The 21909-nt window shown below is 44.8% G+C and overlaps 1 protein-coding gene and 1 non-coding gene across 3 annotated transcripts in view; both read left to right on the top strand.

Annotated features, from left to right (window-relative positions):
* Nucleotides 1-3356: 3356 nt before the first annotated feature.
* The window catches only part of AFTPH (aftiphilin), a 68760-nt gene continuing 50207 nt past the window's right edge, over nucleotides 3357-21909 (top strand). Inside the window, exon 1 of one of the 2 annotated variants that reach the window (XM_001513113.4) lies at nucleotides 3357-3565. The gene's annotated coding sequence lies outside the window, so the exon portion shown is untranslated. The remainder of the gene's footprint in view (nucleotides 3566-21909) is intronic. The other variant, XM_007672066.3, reaches the window with a different exon arrangement.
* On the top strand, nucleotides 9488-9626 carry LOC114814419. Its single transcript, XR_003762217.1, has one exon. It is a non-coding gene; the product is annotated as a small nucleolar RNA SNORA7 (small nucleolar RNA).

Here is a 21909-nt window from a genome sequence, read left to right as displayed (position 1 = left end):
GTTATATTAGCCAGAATAAAATTGCTAGCACTAGAGATTTTCACTACTTACCAGACTGTGAAACCCATATTTCCCCCCAAATATGCCTCCAAGTTACTTAATTATTTTAAATTTGCACCTGTTTGTTTCTTACCTTTGTGAGTGGGGGGTGGGGGTGGCGGAGGCGGGGAAGCCATCCAGGTGGATGATCCATTGTGTGATCATTTCTTATCACTACTCATAACTTCCAAGAAAATCTTAAGAGTGAGCATCCTTTCGTTTTGAATCTACTTACTCCTAAGACTTCTTCTGGCTTCCTCACACGATCAATACATGTCTTTTATGCACTTTTCCATAAAGGAGGTTCCTAAGTAGTAAAGAACCGCCAGGGGGCGAAATCAAATAGGCCTACATTTTTTCTCTCTTTCTTTAGTTTTAGCCTTTAATAAATAGCCATTCTTATTCTGATTTCAAGTGGTGAAATTCTCCTTATTCATTCATTCATTCATTCATTCATTCATTCATTCATTCATTCATTCATTCATTCATTCATTCAGTAGTATTTATTGAGCGCTTACTATGTGCAGAGTACTGCACTAAGTGCTTGGAATGTACAAATCGGTAACAGATAGAGACAGTCCCTGCCATTTGACGGGCTTATAGTCTAATCGGGGGAGACAGACAGACAAGAACAATGGTAATAAATAGAATCAGTGGGAAGACCATCTCATTAAAGCAATAGCAAATAAATAGAATCAGGGTGATGTACATCTCATTAACAAAATAAATAGGGTGATGAAGATATATATACAGTTGAGCGAACCAGTACAGTGCTGAGGGGATGGGACGGGAGAGGGGGAGGAGCAGAGGGAAAGGGGGGAGAAGAGGGTTTAGCTGCAGAGAGGTGAAGGGGCGGGTAGAGGGAGCAGAGGGAAAAGGGGAGCTCAGTCTGGGAAGGCCTCTTGGAGGAGGCTGGCTTTTAGGAAAGACAGTTTTTGGTGCATTTAATAATAAGAATAATAATAATTATTATAATGATGTTGGTATTTGTTAATCGCTTACAATGTGCAGAGCATTGTTCTAAGCGCTGGAGTAGATGCAGGGTAATCAGGTTGCCCCATGTGAGGCTCATAGTTAATCCCCATTTTTCAGATGAGGTAACTGAGGCACAGAGAAGTCAAGTAACTTGCCCACGGTCAACAGCTGACAAGTGGCAGAGGTGGCATTCGAATCCATGACCCGTGACTCCCAAACCCGGGCTCTTTCCACTGAGCCAAGCTGCATTTAGCTCCTCAAGCTAGGGTGAGAGATAGCAAGGCAGGATAAACAGGGAAGATCTCTGATCTGACTTCTATTCCTTATCTTCGGAATTCTCTCCCCAAAGGGTGGATTGGCGTGCTGCCGTTGGGCGTTTTATAGTGCTTTGATAAGGACTGGCTTGGTGCTCTACTTCGTTGCTTTAAAGATATTTAAAAAATCAAATAATTCTTCTTTTTGACTAAACTTCTAAGAGTGTGAGGGGGAAGATACAACGACCGCATCATAATTGAGCATTGCGTTTGGAGCGAGCCATCTTTGTGGTTGGAGCAAGACAACATCCATCTAGTTCGCTGATGTCTCTGGTGACAGAGGAAAGGAGAAAGGACTGGAAAAATGCACCTGTACAAGGCCCCGAAAGACAGGGGGAAAGGGATGTGACCCTGGTAGCAATAGGTTCATTCGATTTTCCTGGGGTTCCTAAAAATGCATCCGTACGGGGCTGCAGAATGACAGGGGAAAAGGGACGTGACCCTATTCGATTTCCCTGGGGTTCCTAAAAATGCACCTGTACAGGGCTGCAGAATGACAGGGGAAAAGGGATGTGACCCTGGTAGCAGTAGGTTCATTCGATTTCCCTAGGGTTCCTAAAAATGCACCTGTTCAGGGCTGCAGAAAGACGGGGGGAAAGGGATGTGGCTCTGGTAGCAATAGGTTCATTCGATTTTCCGGGGATTCCTAAAAATGCACCTGTACCGGGCTGCAGAAAGACAAGGGGAAAGGCACATTACTCTGGTAGCAATAGGTTCATTCGATTTCCCTGGGGTTCCTAAAAATGCACCTTTACAGGGCCGCAGAAAGACAGGAGAAAGGGGATGTGACCCTGCTAGCAATAGGTTCATTCGATTTCTTCGATTTCCCTGGGGTTCCTAAAAATTCACCTGTACAGGACCGCAGAGCGACGGGGGGGGAGGGAAGTGGCCCTGGTAGCAATAGGTTCGTTCGATTTTCCTGGGGTTCCTAAAAATGCACCTGTACAGGGCTGCAGACAGACAGGGGGAAGGAAAGGGACGTGACCCTGTTAGCAATTAGTTCCTTCGATTTCCCTGGAGTCCCTGAGAGCAGGATCTTCCTTTCCTTCCGCAGGCCCGACCGACCAATTCCCAATTCTCCATTCGTCACTGTCCATTCTTTTTCCCCATTCTTCATTCCCGAAAAGGGTCCCCTTGCCAGCCTGGCAGTCCGGAGGCCCCTCCCATCCCTACTTCTGCTTCTGATTGGGAAGTAAGGGAAGAAATCGACTTTCCCCTGATCGTTCGAGCGCCGGCTTCCTCGGGCTGGACGATTTTGAGGAAAATAAATCAGTAAATCAAAGTCACCAGTCAAACGAGGGCGACGAAGGAGTAGTGGGGATTTCGGGGACGGCGGGGCTGAGCTGCTTCGGCAAATAATAATGATAATAATGTTGATATGATTCCCTCTAGACTGGGAACTCGTTGCGGGCGGGGGACGTGTCTACACCAACTCTGCTTTATTGTACCCTCCCCAGCGCTTAGCACAGGGCCCACCTACGCGCCCAATAAATACGATGGATTGACTGATGGGTTTCTGGTGGCAGAGGAGGAGGCGGGGGGCGGGGGGGAGCAGGGGGATGCGTGAGGCGAAAGCGTGGAAGAATTCTGCCGACTTTATAATTTTTTGCTTATGTAAAGGGGTGGAGGAACTGCCGCACTGAAGATTAGCGATCTATTAACCGTTTGTGCTATTTTTAACCACCGGGGCTTTTCTGAGGCAACGGAAGGGCCCCCCGAGCCCTTCCGCAGCTCTGAGGCAGGGGCGGTGCCTCCGCGGGGGGGAGGGGGATCAGATAAAGGGCATTGTGCCCCAACTTAAGATGGCGGCCGCCGCCCGGGCCGGAGGGCGCATGCGCAGCCGGTCGTCTCTGTGATGCTTCTGGCGCTCCCACGCCCCTCTGCCCGGCGCCTCCCGGCTTCGACGCGGCCGCCTGCTCCCGGAAGTGACGTCAGGCGGCGGTTTTTTCCCCCTCCCCCTCCTCCCCCCGCTGCATGATGGGAAAGTGTGTGAGGTGGGCGGGGGGAGCTCCGCGGTGGAGGCGGTGGCGGCGGAGGAGGAGGAGGAGGGCGGCGGGATGGAGGTAGTGTGGCGGCGCTGAAAGTCCGGGGAGGGCGTCCATGGCGCCGTTCCGCTGACAGGACAGCGCGAGGCGCCGCCGCCCGCCCTTCCGCCGGCCCCTAGGTCCGCGTCGGAGGAGCCAGTCCTTCCCCGGGGGCCCGAGCCATGCCCATCGCGGCCGCTCCGGAGGACCCAGGTAAGCGGCGTCGGGGGCCTCCCCCCCTGACGAGCAGCGGGAGGACGACGACGAGGCGACGGCGGCTTCGGTCCCCCACCTCCTCCTCTGCGGCCCGGCAGGCTCGGGGGAGCCGTTGAGAGCAGGACCCCCCGCCCCCCGGCTGCTGCTGCTCCTCCTCCTCCCGGCGCTCCAGGGCCTGGCCCGGGGTGGCGGGGAAAGGGAGCCGCTCTCCGGGCCTACGAGGAGCCTCCTGGCCTCAGTTTACCTCAGTCCAACGGTGGGGAGGGGCTTCGTTCCCTCCTCTTCCGCGTGACAGGTGTAAACACGGCGTCCTGCCCGGGGCTAAAGTCCTCCTCCCGCCCCCCTCTATGGCCGAAGGACTGGCCACAACCGCCGGGGGAAACTGAGGCCGGCAGGTGCAGCGCCTCGCCCGGCCCGTGACTTGAGTCGGGGGGCCACCCCCCGACTGTGCCCGTCTGTTTTTTGTGTGTGTGCGTACACACACAGCCAGGCGTTGACATCTGTCACCTCCCCCGCCGTTGGGGATCTCTCCTTGGAAACGAGGCACCCTATCGTCACCATGATGAGGGCATTTGTTAAGCGCTCACGATGTGCCAAGCGCTGTTCTAAGCGCTGGAGGGGATACCAGGTGCTCAGGTTGTTCCTCGCGGGGCTCCCAGGCATCATCCCCGCTTGACAGGTGAGATCCCTGAGGCACAGAGACTTGCCCCAGGCCACATAGCTGACAAGCGGCGGAAGGGGGATTCGAACCCACGACCTCCGACTCCCGAGCCCGGGCTCTTGCCATTGAGCCACGCTGCTTCTCGTTATTGGGGGGGCCAGTGCTGAGAACAGCTTAGAAGCAGCGTGACTCAGTGGAAAGAGCACGGGCTTTGGAGTCAGGGGTCATGAGTTTGAATCCCACCTCTGCCACTTGTCAGCTGTGTGACTGTGGGCAAGTCACTTAACTTCTCTGTGCCTCAGTTACCTCATCTGTAAAATGGGAATTAAGACTGTGAGCCCCACGTGGGACAAGCTGATTCCCCTATGTCTTCCCCAGCGCTTAGAACAGTGCTCTGCACATAGTAAGCGCTTAACAAATACCAACATTATTAGCGCTCGGCACATAAGCGCTTAACAATAATAATAATGTTAGTATTTGTGAAGCGCTTACTATGTGCCGAGTGCCGGGGTAGATGCCAGATAATCAGGTTGATCCACTTAGGGCTCACAGGCTCCACCCCCATTTTACAGATGAGGGAACTGAGGCACAGAGAAGTGAAGTGACTTGCCCCAGGTCGCCCAGCTAACAAGCGGCGAGGCCGGGATTAGAACCCATGACCTCTGACTCCCAAGCCCGGGCTCTTTCTACTAAGCGAGATATCATCATCATTACTCGGGCTGATTTTCCCATCTGGAAGAAGAGGGAATTTAAACCTTGAACTTATTCTTAAAAGGGGACTTTGGGATTGGTTTTTGGTTTGAAGGTTAAACTTATTTTAGGTCTGACTTTGGCCTTTAAACAAGACGCTCAGAAGAGTAAATAAGCCATATAAACACCGGCGTACCCACTACGTAGACTTTGATGATGATGGTATTGGTTCAGCGCTTCTTATGTGCCAAGCATTGTTCTAAGCGCTAGGGGGGTAATAATGATGGTATTTAAGTGCTTACTTGAGAAGCAGCGTGGCTCAGTGGAAAGAGCCCGGGCTTGGGAGTCAGAGGTCATGGGTTCGAATCCGGGCTCTGCCACTTGGCAGCCATGTGACTGTGGGCAAGTCACTTCACTTCTCTGTGCCTCATTTACCTTATCTGGAAAATGGGGATGAAGACTGTGAGCCTCATGTGGGACAACCTGATGACCCTGTATCCACCCCAGCACTTAGAACAGTGCTCTGCACATAGTAAGCGCATAATAAATACCAACATTATTATTATGAGCAAAGCACTGGGGGGATACAAGGTGATCAGGTTGATAATAACGATGATATTTGTTAAGCACTTCCTAAATGCAAAGCACTCTTCTAAGTGCTGGGGTAGACGCAAGGTATTCAGGTTGGCCCACGTGGGGCTCTCAGTCTCAACCCCCATTTTCCAGATGAGGTAACTGAGGCCCAGTGAAGTGACTTGTCCAAAGTCACACAGCTGACAAGTGGCAGAGTCGGAATTAGAACTCACGACCTCTGACTCCCAAGCCCGGGCTTTATCCACTTAGCCACACTGCATTTGATCAGGCTGCGTATCTAATGCATTTCTGGCCTAAGGGTGTGATTTTTCAGCAGTCATTCAATTTAATGTATCTAATTTATTACCGTGGGAGTATTTCTTTTTATGGATTTAATCCCCCCCTTTTTGAGTTAAATCAGTTATTTTTAAAGATTGGTAGCATCAAGGTGGCCTGATAATGATATTGATGAAGTCAGAAACAAATTGCAGATTTGTATTGCCTGAACTGGTGAAATTTTTAACTTTTTAGTTTTCTGTCTTAATTTAATACCCGGCCGGTACTATTATAAAACTCAGTAATTAAGATGTTAATGAGTTGCTTACAACCGTAGTTTATTTAAAAAATAAAAAATCCCAAAACCGAATATTTGTTCAGTACTTAACCAAGAGCATAGATTTGTATGAATTCTAAAGCCTGCCCTCTGGGGAACACGACTTAAGACTTCAGCCACAGTCACGGTTTGTCATTGAGAAACTTTTTTCGGTAAAATGCCATGAAGAAATGCAGCCGAGTGTTTGGGTTTTTCAGACCTGTGTTTAAATCCACAATTATTTCAATGGGAAAGAAAACTGCATTTCCAATTTACTTTGCGTATTATTAGTAAATTTCTAATTAAGGCTCTTTGTTTACTTTTTGCAGTTCAGCAGATTGTCAGTTTCATTTCCTGCTTCTCATAAAGTAGGACACTGCTACAATGTTGGCAAGCAAGCATTACACAAGTGTCCTATTCTTAAATTTTCTAAACAAAAATTCACAAAGACATTTCTGTTCTTGAATTTATTCTGTCCAGAAGATATTTAGATCCTGAAAGCTATCTAACAGTACTGTGCCGATTAATATACGTGACTAAATTTACCATAAGCAATTCGTTCTCATTTTTCTATTGGGTAATATTTTCAGAAACTTTGGTGCGTATATTGTAAATATTTTTATGTCACCATGATTGGCATTTGAACTTTTTTCCCCTCAATCTTAAAGTTTGTAGGCACTTAAGTGTCAAAAAATGAATGCCTGGTTCAGTAATTTGAGCAAATGGCTTTTCACAACTGAAATAGCTACAAGTAAGCATCATTGAATCCAAATGATTTGTCTCAGATTTTAAAATTTGGATGTATTGGGACTGTTGGAATACATCATTCAGTGCTCTTCGAAGCACTGTTAAGAGCATTCTTTAGAAACAATTTCATTAAGAGTCCCAAGAGAAAAAATCCTAATGAAGAAGAAAGCAACAGCGGAGCCAGCAGAATTTTTGGGCTTCGCATTTGGGTTCAGCATATAATACCTGTTCCTCAGCACACGTTTTCAAATGTAAATTATAAAATCAAATTATAAGGTACTGAATAAAGATTAGTGGGTGCTATAAAAGAGCTTTCGATGTAAAATACACACTGTAGAAATTGTGTGAAGGTAGAAATCTGGAAAAGAGAATAATCCTGTTTCTTGTGGATGAGGAAGGTGACCTAACACTATCTCTTTTCTCAGTCTCCAACTCTGTGATGAAACCATTTAATCACAAGAAATTCCAATAAGGTTGCCTTTCCTTTCTAATCATCAATAAAGGGGCTGTTGGGCTTAAATGGATGATATTAGAAGCCCTAAAACTAGAAGGAAAAAAGGACTTTTATGGTAGTTTAGCTGTGGAAAGTCATAAACATTTGTACTTTCCTCCTTCAGAAAGTAGAAAATAGATTTTTCTTCCAGCTTTGGTTTTAACTGTATATAGTTATATTCTATATGCTTGTAGTATATAATGAATTTCATAATTCATCGTATGACTTTGCTTTGTACTAGTTAAGCAAATTTAGTGCATAGCCTGAATTTCTGACCTCTTTCTTTCAATTCTGCTTCTAATTTAGATTTATTTTCTGAAAATTGATGAGTGGAGAAGCTGAGTATTTATACTTAAGAATGAACATTTCAACCAAGAATTTACCCTTTGGGCTAAATTCCTCTTGATTTTTTAAATATTTAGCAATGCATGTTAAGTTGAAGGATTTTATAATTGGCACTCAATAAAACTTCAAAAGACACAAGTGTCCTAAAAAAACAAAAAACCCAACGCAATACATTTCTCAGAGAGTAATATGGTTAATTTGAAACATTCCACTGCTATTTTAGGGCACATATTTAGCATAGCCTTTATGCTGTTTCCTTCGGTTTGATTTGGAAGCTGTTGGGGTGAAATTGAAGGGGATAAGGCATTTATTGGGTTACCTACTTATTATTATATGTATATGTGTATCATCTTACCCCATGCATTTTTAATTATTTGAAAACTGATACCTTACTAAGCTATGATTAAAGGCTTCAAACTTTTCAACTAAGTGGAGGAAAACAAGTGCGTGAATTTCATATTTTGTAATCTTGCTTTACACATTTGAATTGTATTGGTGGAAAATTGGTTTGTTGCATCGTTGAAACAAAAAATGGCCGCAACAGAGGTTTTGGGATTAAAAATAATTTGCTGTGGCTGTGGTGTTCCACTGCTCCAGTGCTTTTGGCGGTGGCTGCGTCTCCATCCATATTCATTCATTCAGTCGTATTTATGGAATGCTTACTGTGTGCAGAGCACTGTACTAAGCGCTTGCAAAGCAGTTCGGCAACAGATAGAGACAGTCCCTACCCAACAGTGGGCTCGCAGTCTAGAAATGGGCTCACAGTCTAATCCATATGTGCCTAGGTTGTGGAAGGTCTTCAGTGATCATCCCCATTTCCATCCATTCCCTACCCCTGCTTCACTTGTTCACCATTACCAAGACTACCATCATTCCTGTCCTCATCCCCCCACCCCCATCCCTATCCCCACGGAAATGCCAGTTCCCTTTTTTTTGTTTTGTTTTTGCTTTCAACCTTGTTTGTTGTCCCTGAGGTATTTCTGTGTAAAAAAAAAACCACTCAAACCCAAATATTGGCGTTCTCTTAAGAAATGAAAACTAGAAGGTGACTTGTTATGGTTTTATTTCTATGTAAGACAATTCCTTATTGTCAAAATATTTAAAAATATCCTTTAGTTTGAAAATTTAGAGAGTAATGGCAAATCACTATGGTGGGGGACTTCTTTTTCACCAAGTAAAATAATATTATTGGGCTTTCTTGCAGTCAGTCAATCAGTCGTATTTATTGAGCGCTTATGATGTGCAGAGCACAGTACTAAGTGCTTGGGAGAGTTCAGAGTTGGTAAACAAGTTCCTTGCCCACAACAAGCTTACAGTGAAGAGAGGGAGACAGACATTAATGTAAATAAATACATTATGGATGTGTACCTAAGTGCTGTGGGGCACAGAAGGAAGTGGGAGAAGAGGAAGTGAAGGCTTAGTCAGGGAAGACCTCTTGGAGGAGATGTGCCTTCAGTAAGGATTTGAAGTTGGGGAGAGTGATCATCTGTCAGATATGAAGAGGGACGGCGTTCCAGGCCCGAAGCAGGTTGTGGGCGAGAAGTCAGAGGCAAGATGGATGAGATCGTGGTACAATGAATAGATTGGCCGTAGAGGAGCAAAGTGTGAGGGTTGGGTTGTAGTACGAAAGCAGCTAGGTAAGGTAGGAGCGGGCAAGGTGATTGAGTGCTTTGAAGCCCATGGTGAGGAGTTTCTGTTTGCTATGGAGGTGGATGGTAACCACCGGAGGTTCTTGAGGAGTGGGGAAGCATGGACTGAACTTTTTGTAGAAAAATGATCCGGGCAGCGGAGTGAAACGTGGATTGTAGTGGGGAGAGACCCCTCTCAGGGTCACACCCGGAGAGTTCCCAGAACTCTAACCAGTCTTGACTACAGGAAGGAGAATCAGGCAGAGGCATATCCATTCCATTCCTAGCTTGGGCAGTGGCTAGCGAGTGGAAGGCAATCTGCTACCAGTCAAAACTCACCTGTGCTGGGCAGCAGTGGCATGGGAGAGAATCAAGGGTGAAGACTCAAGTTTACTGCGCGGAAGGAGGCAGTGGTAAACCACTTCATATTTTTACCAAGAAAACTGTATGGATCCACTACCATAACGATTGCCGATGGAGGTGATGGAAGTGGGGCGTTCTGGGGGAGATGTGTCCGTGGTGTCGCTGTGGGTCAGAGACGACTCGACGGCATAAGACAAGACAAGTGGGGAGAGACAGGAGGCAGGGAGGTCAGCAAGGAGACTGTTGCAGTAATCAAGATGGGATAGGGTATGTATTGCATCTGGATAAAGTATAAAAATAAATCCTAAGACATGGAGTATTTTGCCATATTCGTAAAATATATTTAAAATATAGCTCCTAATGCTGAGGCACTTTAGTATAATATTAAGATGACTTAAATCTTAGTGAATCCATCAGGTTGTAAATTGATGAGACAGTAATAACTTTTCTCCCAAAGACTGTATGTATAATTTCTTTCAGTATAGTTTACGTGTTGCTTATCGGGCATAGAAAAATATTTCCTATCATGTATTGAAAACTTCATTGTGATTTGTTTATTTTTTTTCCTTTTTAACCGCTCAGTATAGGCAAGAAGGTGTCTGTCTGTAAGATGTGTAGACAAAGGTGTTTCATACACAGCAATATTCAGCCAAAAAGTTTTTTTGTTTCTGTCATTGGAGAATTACACTTTTGATTTAATTTTTTTGATATTTATGAGAGTGGGGAAAAAAACACCAGCAGTAATTATATTTTGTACTGTACTTTTTTTTTAAAATGGACCTTTTTTTAAATCAAATTTTATTCTGACACCCTAATTTTTCCCAGGTGATTTGAGAGAATAGATTTTAATTTTTTTTCCCTTCAGTTTTATTCTCTCTATTTCTCTCCTTCAATGTCCTAAATCACAAATTTACCCATGAGTAAACTCTGAGGTTGTTTTTAAAGTCTCTGAGCAGCAAATTACCCAAACCCAACCAAGTAAATTTTAATATTTTTATTTAGCAACAAATAGTTTTGCTACTTTTGTGGTGAGAAGCAGTGTGGTCTAATGGAAAGAGCACGGGCCTGGGAGTCTTCACAGCATCCCCAAGATCCACCCTTTCCTCTCCATCCATACCGCTACTACCACATTAGTACAGTCACTTATACCAACTGGAGTACTGCATCAGCCTCCTCTCTGACCTCCCAACCTCCTCTCTCTCCCCACTTTAGTCTATCCTTTGCTTGCTGCCCAGATTATCTTTTTTCAGAAACATTCTGGGCTTGTTAACCCCCCTTCTCAAAACTCTCCAGTATCAACCTCCAACCTATCAACCTCTGTATCAAGCAAAAACTCCGCACTATTGGATTCAAAATTCTCCATCACCTTTCCCCCTCCCACCTGGCCTCCCTTCTCTCCTTCTACATCCCAGCCCGCACACTCCGCTTCTCTGGTGCTAACTAACCTTTTCACTGTGTCTCGTTTTTGCCTGTCCCACCTTTTGCCTCTGGCCTGGAACGCCCCCCTTCCTCAAATTGGCCAAACAATCACACTTCCCCCCTTCAAAGCCCTCCTGAAGGCTCACCTCTTCCAAGAGGCCTTCCCAGACTAAGCCTCCCTTTTTTCTCAGCTCCCCATCCCCTTCCTGCTCCCTTTGCTCCCGCCCCACAGCAATTGTGTATAATGTACATATCTATAATTCTATTTTTATTAATGCTTGTTTACTTGTTTTGATATGTATATATCTATAATTCTATTTATTTATATTGATGCTACTGATGCCTGTTTACTTGTTTTGATGTCTGTCTCCCCCCTTCTAGACTGTAAGCCCACTGTGGGCAAGGATTGTCTCTGTTGCTGAATTGTACTTTCCAAGCACTTAGTACAGTGCTCTGCACACAGTAAGCACTCAATAAATGCAATTGAATGAATGAATGAGTCTGAGGATCTGGGTTCTAATTCTGGCTCCGCCTCTTGTCTGCTGTCTAACCTTGATTAAGTCACTTAACTTTTCAAGGCCTCAGTTCCCTTTTCTGCAAAATGCCGATTGAATAGCTGTTCTCCCTCTTGCTTATACTCTGAGCCCCATGTGGGATCTGATTATCCTGGCACACAGTAAAAAATACCACTATTTATTATTATTATTTAAAATATCCATTTGAAAGTGGAACTGGTGATGGAAAATGTTTTTTCTATTGAAATATTACAATTTATTGAATTGTTAATTTTGACCCTGTTGTCATTGAGGCTATTTTTAGCCTCTGTGTTTCAAGAAGCCTCTGGTGAGGAAATGAGGATAAAATGCTTCTGGGAGAAAAATGAAGAATGAATGGAGTTTTAATTTCTTTAATCTACATCGTTAGAAGCCTTGAAATGTTTCGTTTTTCAAATCTGAGCTTCTACATTTTGTTGCAGCTGCCTAGTGACCACTGGAAGGGTTGATCCAGCAATGCCCCTTCTTTCTTCATTTCAATATAATTATCATAATTTTAAGATTGGTGGATTAATAGATTTTCTAGGTGTGGTCTTGCAGATTAGTTAGGAGTTTAAATATCCACCTCAATATGAAAACTGAAATGAGGCTCACATCTTTTGAAAATGATATGTAAATAACTAGATATAAATAATAGTTTATCTTTTGGAAGAAGGAATTTTACTATCTTTGAAGCATCAGTATCCTTGAGGAGAGGCAGAACAAATCAGGGCAGACTCCTTGCCACTCAAAACTTCACTATGGGCCTTCTCTTAACCTACTCCCAATCCTGTTCCTACCTGTAATGGATTCTGAACATTCTCCTTAAGAACCAGGCTTTTCCCCACTCAGTATATATCTACAGGGATACTCCTCAGTATATTTCAACCTGTCAGTTGTATTTATTGAGCACATACTGTGAGCAGAATACTCTACTAAACGCTTGGGGTTTAGGTAGACATGTTTCCTGCCCACAAGGAGCTTACAGTCTAGAGGGGGAGACAGTTTAAAATAAATTGCAGATAAGGGCATAAGTACTATGCGTGAGGTGACTTTCAAGGGGCTAAAGGGTTCAAACCTCAGTGCAAGGATGATACAGAATGGGTGATAGTAGATGGAATGAGGGTTTAGTCAGGTAAGGTCTCTTGGTGGAAAGGTGATTTTTAATAAGGCTTTGAAGGTGGGGGACAGTGGTAGTCTCTCAGGTAAGAAGTGGGCGGGAGTTCTGGGCCAGAGGCAGAGCATGGGTGAGGCGTTGGCGGTGAGTAGATTGGCTTTAGAAGGGTGAAGTGAGCATCTTGGACCGCAGTAGGAAATCAGTGATGCAGGATAGGAGGGGGCAAGGTAATTGAGTAAGGAGTTTCTGTTTATACAGATTTATCCTATGATACAATGGATTAATGAGGTTGAATCATGAATGGCTATATGGTGGGGTATGTTTTCTATGCATGTACATGATATAAATCAGACTTCATTCCAGAATCTCTGGGAAAATAGTATTTGGAAATTTATTTACATGCTATATAGATACTGTAATGTTAAACATCACTAAGATACTCTGTAATCTTTATTCAAGTATTTCAGAGCAGATAATCACAACATTAAATATGGCGTTGTAGAAAGAAAACCTTGTTCTCACTGGTCCTGGTAAATAATTTGTCCAACTAAATTGAACAGGAGCCTCCTTTTTTACATAAAGGAGCTCCTCCTGAACACCTGTACAACTTTTAGTTCTTGGCAAAGCGTACTGCTTAGGGCCTCAATTCTGGTTGCCGCGGTTCCTGTTTTGCATTTCCAGCTGCAGCTTCTGAATCTCCCTTTCACTTCCTCCTTCACTTTATCAGAAACCACAACGGACCAGATCTTGCCGACAGTTGAGGTTGCTCCCCAAGGGTAAATTGGATGACAAGTATTGCCCTCCCACTCTCCTCCTCCCTACCCTTCTTACTCTTCTTGTACCTGGCCACTTTCCTCCTCTGCCTCAGCCCCTGTGCTCTGGTTCTACCGATTGATATGATAAGGTATCTTGGTGTTTTCTTTCACCTTTGAGTCTAACCACAGCAGCTACTGCAACACCATCATTCCTCCCCCCTCTGTCTCCCTCTGCCCTCATCGGATGGCTTATAGTCCTGCTTCCCTCCCTCCCTCAACTCAGATCGTGGAGATGGGGACAGTGATGAATTGACAAATCACTCATCTTAAGTGCTTTTCTGAATTCATATTTTCATGAGGCCTGTCCTGATTAATATCTCACTGTCCTCACCCCTATTTCCACCTATACTCCCTTTCTGTATTTCCATGTCACCTGAGCACTTGGGTACCCTCCCTTCCCTCCCTAGTAGTTAAGCCAATCAAACAGTGATATTTCTTGAGCTCTTAAGGTGTGCAGAGCACTGTTCTAAAAGCTTGGGAGGGTACAATACAACGGGGTTGGTAGACACATTCCTTGCCCACAGTAAGCTTACAGTCTAGAGGGGAAGACAGACATTAATATAAATAAATAAATTATGGATGTGTTATTAAGTGCTGCAGGATCTCTAATTTGTGAAGCAGCCAGACTTAGTGTAAAGAACACACACTTGGGAGTCAGAGTACTTGGGTTCTAATCCCAGCTCTGTCACTTGTCTGCTGCGTGATCTTGGGCAAGTCACTTAATTTCTCTGTGCCTCAGTTACCTCATCTGTAAAATGGGAATTAAAAGTGTGAGCCCCATGTGGGACAACCTGATTACTCTATATCTACCCCAGCCCTTAGAACAGTGCTTGGCACATAGTGAGCACTTAACAAATACCATAATAACAATAATGATAATAATAATTTATTTTAGTGTTGATAATAATGTTGGTATTTGTTAAGCGCTTACTATGTGCAGAGCACTGTTCTAAATGCTGGGGTAGATACAGGGTAATCAGGTTGTCCCATGTGAGGCTCACAGTCTTCATCCCCATTTTCCAGATGAGGTAACTGAGGCACAGAGAAGCTAAGTGACTTGCCCACAGTCACACAGCTGCCAAGTGGCAGAGCCGGGATTTGAACCCATGACCTCTGACTCCCAAGCCCGTGCTCTTTCCACTGAGCCACGCTGATCTCTGGTGCTAGATTCCTTGATGTGCTTTTAAAGGCTTACATTCAGTAGTACAATGCTCAGCAAAGGATAATCACTCAGTCGATACTATCGATTGATTGGTGTGGGCTACAGCCCCTGTTTAAGCTGCCTCTCCCCCTCTCCCCACTGCATACAGCCCTGATCCAGTGCTGACTTTGTTCTGTGGCTTTGGGTGGTTGGGGTGGGTTGGGGAGGTGGGGCTCCGGTCCAGAGAATGAAGTGGTAAGGTTTGGGGGTGGAGGGAGTGACAGCTGCTGTAGTTGAATTTAAGGTGAAAAAGCAGCCAAGTGCCATACTATAGGGAACAGTTCAGGACATAGGGATCGTGGGTTGGGCAGAAATTTGCCCGGAGGTTAGGGAGGCTAGGACAGGGACAGAGAGAAAATTGACTCGCCTGTGGGGATTGTATATAACACTGGGGGAAGAGTTTATGGTCGAGAAAATCAGCAATGTTGGCTATAATCTCCTTGGGTCGGATCAGTCATTTAATAGTATTTATTAAGCTCCTACATATCATGGGGCATTTGTAACCTGGGCTTCACCTGTTTACAGATGCTGTGGGACTGAGATCAAAGGCAAGGAGCACAGACACACATGGACTGCACAATCTAGGCAGGCAGATAGTAATATTGTTTGGCAAATTCTTTCAAGCAAGCAAAACAGTTGCCCTGTTTTATCTGACACTACCCACTTGACTCAAACAATGTGGAATGTAGTACTTGGTCCTGTGGGTGAAGGAGAATGCTTTGCATTGCTGGTGTTGATCTCTTAATGATTCTAAGTCTTACTCTTTGTTTGGAAAGGAATTGTGTGTCTTCCCCTGCTAAAATGGAAGCTGCAGTAAATGGCCTTGAGAGGCTGAAGACAAAAGGAAAAGGGAATCCTTGAGATAGAAATGAAAAGGCTATTGTGGAGAGAAAAAGTATGCCCTCTTTTTTTTTTTCACTAAGACCCAGGAAAAGTTAGGCCCCTGAGAATATTTTTGCATATGAATAACACCCATCATTTTCTCAAGCATAGTTGATGATATTATTTTGCTGCAGATAGTATGTTCATGTAGAGGATAAAATAACTATGGTTTTTCTGCTGAAGAAACGAATTACTGAGAGGAAAGGGTAGATGTTGTTTATTTGAACAGATGCAAAGTTTTGCTTGTTTTAAGATATTCTGAATACATAAACTGTATTAAAGGTAAATAACAAGGATAAATCCAATAATGCAACCAAAAAACATCTGAAAGAAAATCAGAAACATTGATCATAGAAATCTAATAATAATTGTATTTGCTAAGCAGTGACTGGTATAGATACAATAAAATCAGACCCACATGGGCCTCAAAATATTTGGAAATAGCCACACCTCTTTCTTATTACAAATGGAAACAAATTGTTAAGTCTCTCTATCCAGGTCTGAAACCCCAAATTTAAAAAACATCTTGAATTGAGACAGCCTCCATTATTATGGTGTTAAGAGCTTACTATGTGTCAAGCGCTGTTCCAAGAGCTACTTGTATGATGCATGTATGCATGTATGTACAGTTAATCGGGTCAGACAAAGTCCTCATCCTGTATAAAGCTCACAGTCTAAGTAGGCAGGAGAGCAGGTACTGAACCCCCATTTTACAGATGAGGAAACTGAGGCACAGAGAAGTTAAGTGAGTTTTCCAAAGTCACACAGCATAGGGGCATCAGAACTGGATTAGAACTGAGATCCTTTAACTCACAGATGAGTGCTCTTTCCATTAGGCCATGCTTCTCGACTAGAAGACCACTGACGGCCTTCTAGACTTTATCACTTGCTCACTTACCACCACCGTGTGTGGCAGGGGAGGTAGGTTGGTCTGGTTCCCAAGGAAAGCAATGATTTCTCTAGGCTTCCATTTGAAGCAGCTTCTAAAAAAGAATTCTGTTCAGCAAAATAATTGGAAAAAGTAGACGAATTGGGTTTTTTCCCTTAGAGTCAGTGTTTGTACATTTAAAACATAAATACGGAGCCTCTGTATCACACGGCATTTTTAAAGTAAGTCTAAATTTGGTTAAGAACATGAGCGTATAGTCTACCCTGTGATCACTGGTTTATCTAGCCTGCTTTTCTCTTGCCAACAGTAGCATCAGTGCGTGCTTGGAGAGTCAATGTGATGGGCGGCCTTTCTTGACAACCAAACTGCATGATTAATGCTGTACCATCTAACGTCCCAGTCACTGGCCCACCATCCATGAATCTTGAGTCTTTGCGGTGTTCCAAACTTTTCCCTCCAGCATCTATTCATTATCCAAACTGTTTTTAAACCTATTAATATTTTTGGCCTGCCCAATAATTTTCAGTTTTAGAACCACTACCTTCCAAGATGAGAGAGAGGATTAGATAAAAAAATCAAAGATTCTAGAGTGAAAAGGAAAATATGATCCAGTCATTCAGGTCATGCAGATCTTTCTCTAAAAGCCAGTCAAGGCATTTTAATGAGGATGTAATTTTAGCATGAAACATGGAAAAGGTGAAAGACTATCCTCTTGTACTTATTAGTTATTTCCCTAATCTTGGTTAATACTGATTTCTTATAAATGCAAATCTCAAATAATACATTTTAGAATAATTAGGTTCCCCATAAAAGTTACTGTGTTGATTCCTACTGATCAGCAGCAGCTGTGACCCTTTCAGGACCTGGTTTGACCCAGAGTCTCTAGCCACACCAAAGGCAGCATAATTTCAGTCTTTCCTTGGCTGACATCAGTGGAAGATCCATGGTCTAGTGGGATTCAGTATCAAGAATGGGATCTCATAGCCCATTCTGTGCAGATTCTAATCCTGGCTCTGCCATTTGTCTGCTGTATGATCTTGGGCAAGTCACTTCCCTGGGCCTCAGTTAACTCATCTGGAAAATGCAGATGAAGACTCTGAGCCCCATGTGGGACATGGACTGCATCCAACCTGATTTACTTGTATCTATCCCAGCGCTTAGTACAGTGCCTGACACATAGCAAGTGCTATTTCCTCACGAAAATCAACACAATCAGGTCTGAGCTCCCCAAAGTCACCCCTCCGCCTCTCCCCTTCCCCCCACCAACCCTCTCCCCTACTTTCCCATCCTTCCCTGTAGTATCCTCAGAGGAGATCTCCTCCCTCCTCGCAGGTACCACCCCGTCCACCTGCGCCTCGGACCCCATTCCCTCTCACCTTATTAAAACCATTGCCCCTGCCCTCCTCCCTTCCTTAACTTATATTTTTAACCACTCGATCTCCAATGGCTCCTTCCCCTCTGCCTTCAAACATGCCCACATCTCCCCCATCCTAAAAAAAACCCGCTCTTGACCCCACTTCCCCCTCCAGTTATCGCCCTATCTCCCTACTACCCTTCCTTTCCAGAATCCTAGAACGAGTCATCTGCAATCGCTGCTTAGAATTCCTTAACTCCCATTCTCTCCTGGACCCCCTCCAATCTGGCTTCCGTCCCCTCCACTCTACCGAGACTGCTCTTTCTAAGGTCACCCGTGACCTCCTTCTTGCCAAATCCAATGGCTCCTACTCCATTCTGATCCTCCTTGACCTCTCTGCTGCCTTTGACACTGTCGACCATCCCCTCCTCCTCCATACCTTATCTCACCTTGGCTTCATGGACTCCGTCCTCTCCTGGTTCTCCTCTTACGTCTCTGGCCGATCATTCTTGGTCTCCTTCGCTGGTGCCTCCTCCCCCTCCCACCCTTTAACTGTTGGAGTTCCTCAAGGGTCAGTTCTTGGCCCTCTTCTGTTCTCCATTTACACTCACTCCCTCGGTGAACTCATTCGCTCTCACGGCTTTGACTACCATCTCTACGCAGATGACACGCAGATCTACATCTCTGCCCCTGTCCTCTCCCCCTCCCTTCAGGCTTGCATCTCCTCCTGCCTCCAGGTTGTCTCCACCTGGATGTCGGCCCGCCACCTAAAACTCAACATGAGCAAGATTGAGCTCCTCATCTTCCCTCCCAAACCCGGTCCTCTCCCAGACTTCCCTATCACTGTGGATGGCACGACCATCCTTCCCGTCTCTCGGGCCCGCGATCTCGGTGTCATCCTTGACTCGTCTCTCTCGTTCACCCCGCACATCCTATCTGTTACCGAGACCTGCCGGTTTCACCTCTACAATATTGCCAAGATCCGCCCTTTCCTCTCCACCCAAACGGCTACCTTACTGCTACGGGCTCTCGTTATATCCCGGCTAGACTACTGTGTCAGCCTTCTCTCTGATCTCCCTTCCTCCTCTCTCGCCCCACTCCGGTCTATTCTTCACTCCGCTGCCCGGCTCATCTTCCTACAGAAACGATCTGGGCATGTCACTCCTTCTTAAACAACTCCAGTGGTTTACTATCAACCTCCGCTCCAAACAAAAACTCCTCACTCTAGGCTTCGAAGCTCTCCGTCACCTTGCCCCTTCCTACCTCTCTTCCTACCTCTCCTACCTCTCCTTACTTAAAAATCACCTCCTCCAAGAGGACTTCCCAGACTGAGCTCCTCTTCCCCCTCTACTCCCTCTGCCATCCCCCCTTTACCTCTCCGCAGCTAAAGCCTCATTTTCCCCTTTTCCCTCTGCTCCTCCACCTCGCCCTTCCCATCCCCACAGCACTGTACCCGTCCGCTCATCTGTATATATTTTCGTTACCCTATTTATTTTGTTAATGAATTGTACATCGCCTTAATTCTATTTAGTTGCCATTGTTTTTACGAGATGTTCTTCCCCTTGACGCTGTTTAGTGCCATCGTTCTTGTCTGTCCGTCTCCCCCGATTAGACTGTAAGCCCGTCAAACGGCAGGGACTGTCTCTATCTGTTGCCGACTTGTTCATCCCAAGCGCTTAGTACAGTGCTCTGCACATAGTAAGCGCTCAATAAATACTATTGAATGAATGAATGAATACCTCTCCTCCCTTCTCTCTTTCTACCGCCCACCCCGCACACTCCGCCCTTCCGCCACCCTCCTCCTCACCGTCCCTCGGTCTCGCCTATCCCGCCGTCGACCCCTGGGCCACGTCCTCCCGGGGTCCCGGAACGTCCTCCCTCCTCACCTCCGCCAAACTGATTCTCTTCCCCTCTTCAAAACCCTACTTAAAACTCACCTCCTCCAAGAGGCCTTCCCAGACTGAGCTCCTCTTCTCCCTCTACTCCCTCTACCACCCCCCTTCACCTCTCCGCAGCTTAACCCTCTTTTCCTCCCATTTCCCTCTGCTCCTCCCCTTCTCCCTTCCCATTCCCTCAGCACTGTACTCGTCTGCTCAACTGTATATATTTTCATTACCCTATTTATTTTGTTAATGAAATGTACATCGCCTCGATTCTATTTAGTTGCCATTGTTTTTCGAGATGTTCTTCCCCTCGACTCTATTTATTGCCATTGTTCTCGTCTGTCCGTCTCCCCCGATTAGACCGTTAAGCCCGTCAAACGGCAGGGACTGTCTCTATCTGTTGCCGACTTGTTCATTCCAAGCGCTTAGTACAGTGCTCTGCACATAGTAAGCGCTCAATAAATACTATTAAATGAATTAACAAATACTATTTTAAAAAAAAAAGCTTCAGGGATTCTCTGAGTTCTTTGTATCCACACATGTCAAGACAGTCAGGTTCTCCCCATATCAATAAAACTGTGTCTCCTAAGTCAACTGATTCAGTGAGAATCAGAAAGAATTTAGACTCTCTCGCTCCATCCTATCCCAGAATGACTGGAACCTAGCCCTGTATTTCCCAGTGTCTGAATGGTCTGGAAAGCATGATTTCATAAGGCACAAACTCTTCATCAACACAGTTTCCTTATTAGGTGGGATTTAACTGTGCGACATTTTCAAAAGGTTCAATGAATTTTATGCTCTGCCAGATAATTTAGTAAATAAAATTCACAGTCCTTGCTGTAGGAGAACTTAGAGCCATAAAAAAAGACATTGATGTAAATGAGACGTGCTTTCAAGCATTATCAGATACAGAGATCACACATTTTAAAGTCTTGTATGTTCTGCATTTTGATAGTTCTCCCTTCCCCTGCTCTTTGGTTAATATATTCTTCTGAGATCAGGGAGGAAAGGTGTACTTCCAGTAGTGATAGTGTACAAGTTACCAGGTGGAAAGTGGAAGAAAGAGAAAAGGTAGAGGGGAGAGTTTGGGAAGCGAAAGGAATGGATGGGAAGCAAAAGTACACTGTGCCTGGAAGGTGTTTAAGGGCCAACTGCTGTACTAAATTTTGGTGTGAATACAAAATAATGAGGTCAGAAGCAATCCCCGTCCACATGGGGCTTACATTCTGCAAGAGGAGGAAGAAAAAGAACATTTTACAGGTAAGGAAACTAGGGCTTAGAAAAGTTGAGTGGCTTGCCCAGAGTCATGTCACAGGCAAGTGGCAGTAGGGGAGGAATTAGAACTCAGGTTTCCTGCCCCCCAGGCCTGTGCACTTTTCACTAGGCCTCGCTGTTTCTTAAGGGAGTAGGATGGTGAGAGCAGACACTGGCCAATGGGAAATTTCAGAAGAGTGGGTCAAGGAGGTAAAGGAGTGGTTCTATCTCCCTGACATGCTTATTCCACTTCTCACAGATTAATGGATTGATCTTTGGGTTGTTCTACTTTCTGATAAATGCCACTGAAGGAATGTTTAGTGGTTTCTTAGTGCAACCTTTTCTATTCTGTCATTACCAACCATTTAATTCACCACCTTTGTTTATAAAACAAATCAAAGTCATAGATGCCCTGAGCAGATAGGAAGACAGAAACTTGGACGTTTTCTTTCGATGATTTGCTAATATGTTGGAACCATTATTCTCTTTCCATTTTTTTCCTCTCCACTTTTCTCCACTTCTTGTACATTCTATAAGCACGTAGGGCAGTGTTCTGTGCATGGTAAGTGCTCAGTAAATGCCATGGAGTGATTGATTCTTAACTGTTTCTTTATATTACCATAGTTTAGGGGAAAGGGCATGGAGTCAGGAGATTTGAGTTACAGTTCTACCTCTGCTACTGGCCTGCTATGTGACCTAGGGCAAATCACTTAACCTCTCTGGCCTTCAGTTTCCTCATCTTTAATGTGGAAATAAAAATACCTGCCTCTCTCTTCCTCACAAGGAGATTGTGTGGTTAAAATGAGCTGCTTAATATATGAGAGGACTTTGGAAAACTAAAAAAAGCTACATGCAAATAAGGCAACATTCAAAAATATCCTGAAATATCACTTCTCTAAGTG

The sequence above is a fragment of the Ornithorhynchus anatinus genome, chromosome 9, assembly GCF_004115215.2.
Source record: "Ornithorhynchus anatinus isolate Pmale09 chromosome 9, mOrnAna1.pri.v4, whole genome shotgun sequence".
Taxonomy (NCBI): Eukaryota; Metazoa; Chordata; class Mammalia; order Monotremata; family Ornithorhynchidae; genus Ornithorhynchus; species Ornithorhynchus anatinus.
The sequence above is the reverse complement of the archived record's forward strand: the minus strand, read 5'-3'. Positions and strand labels throughout refer to the sequence as shown.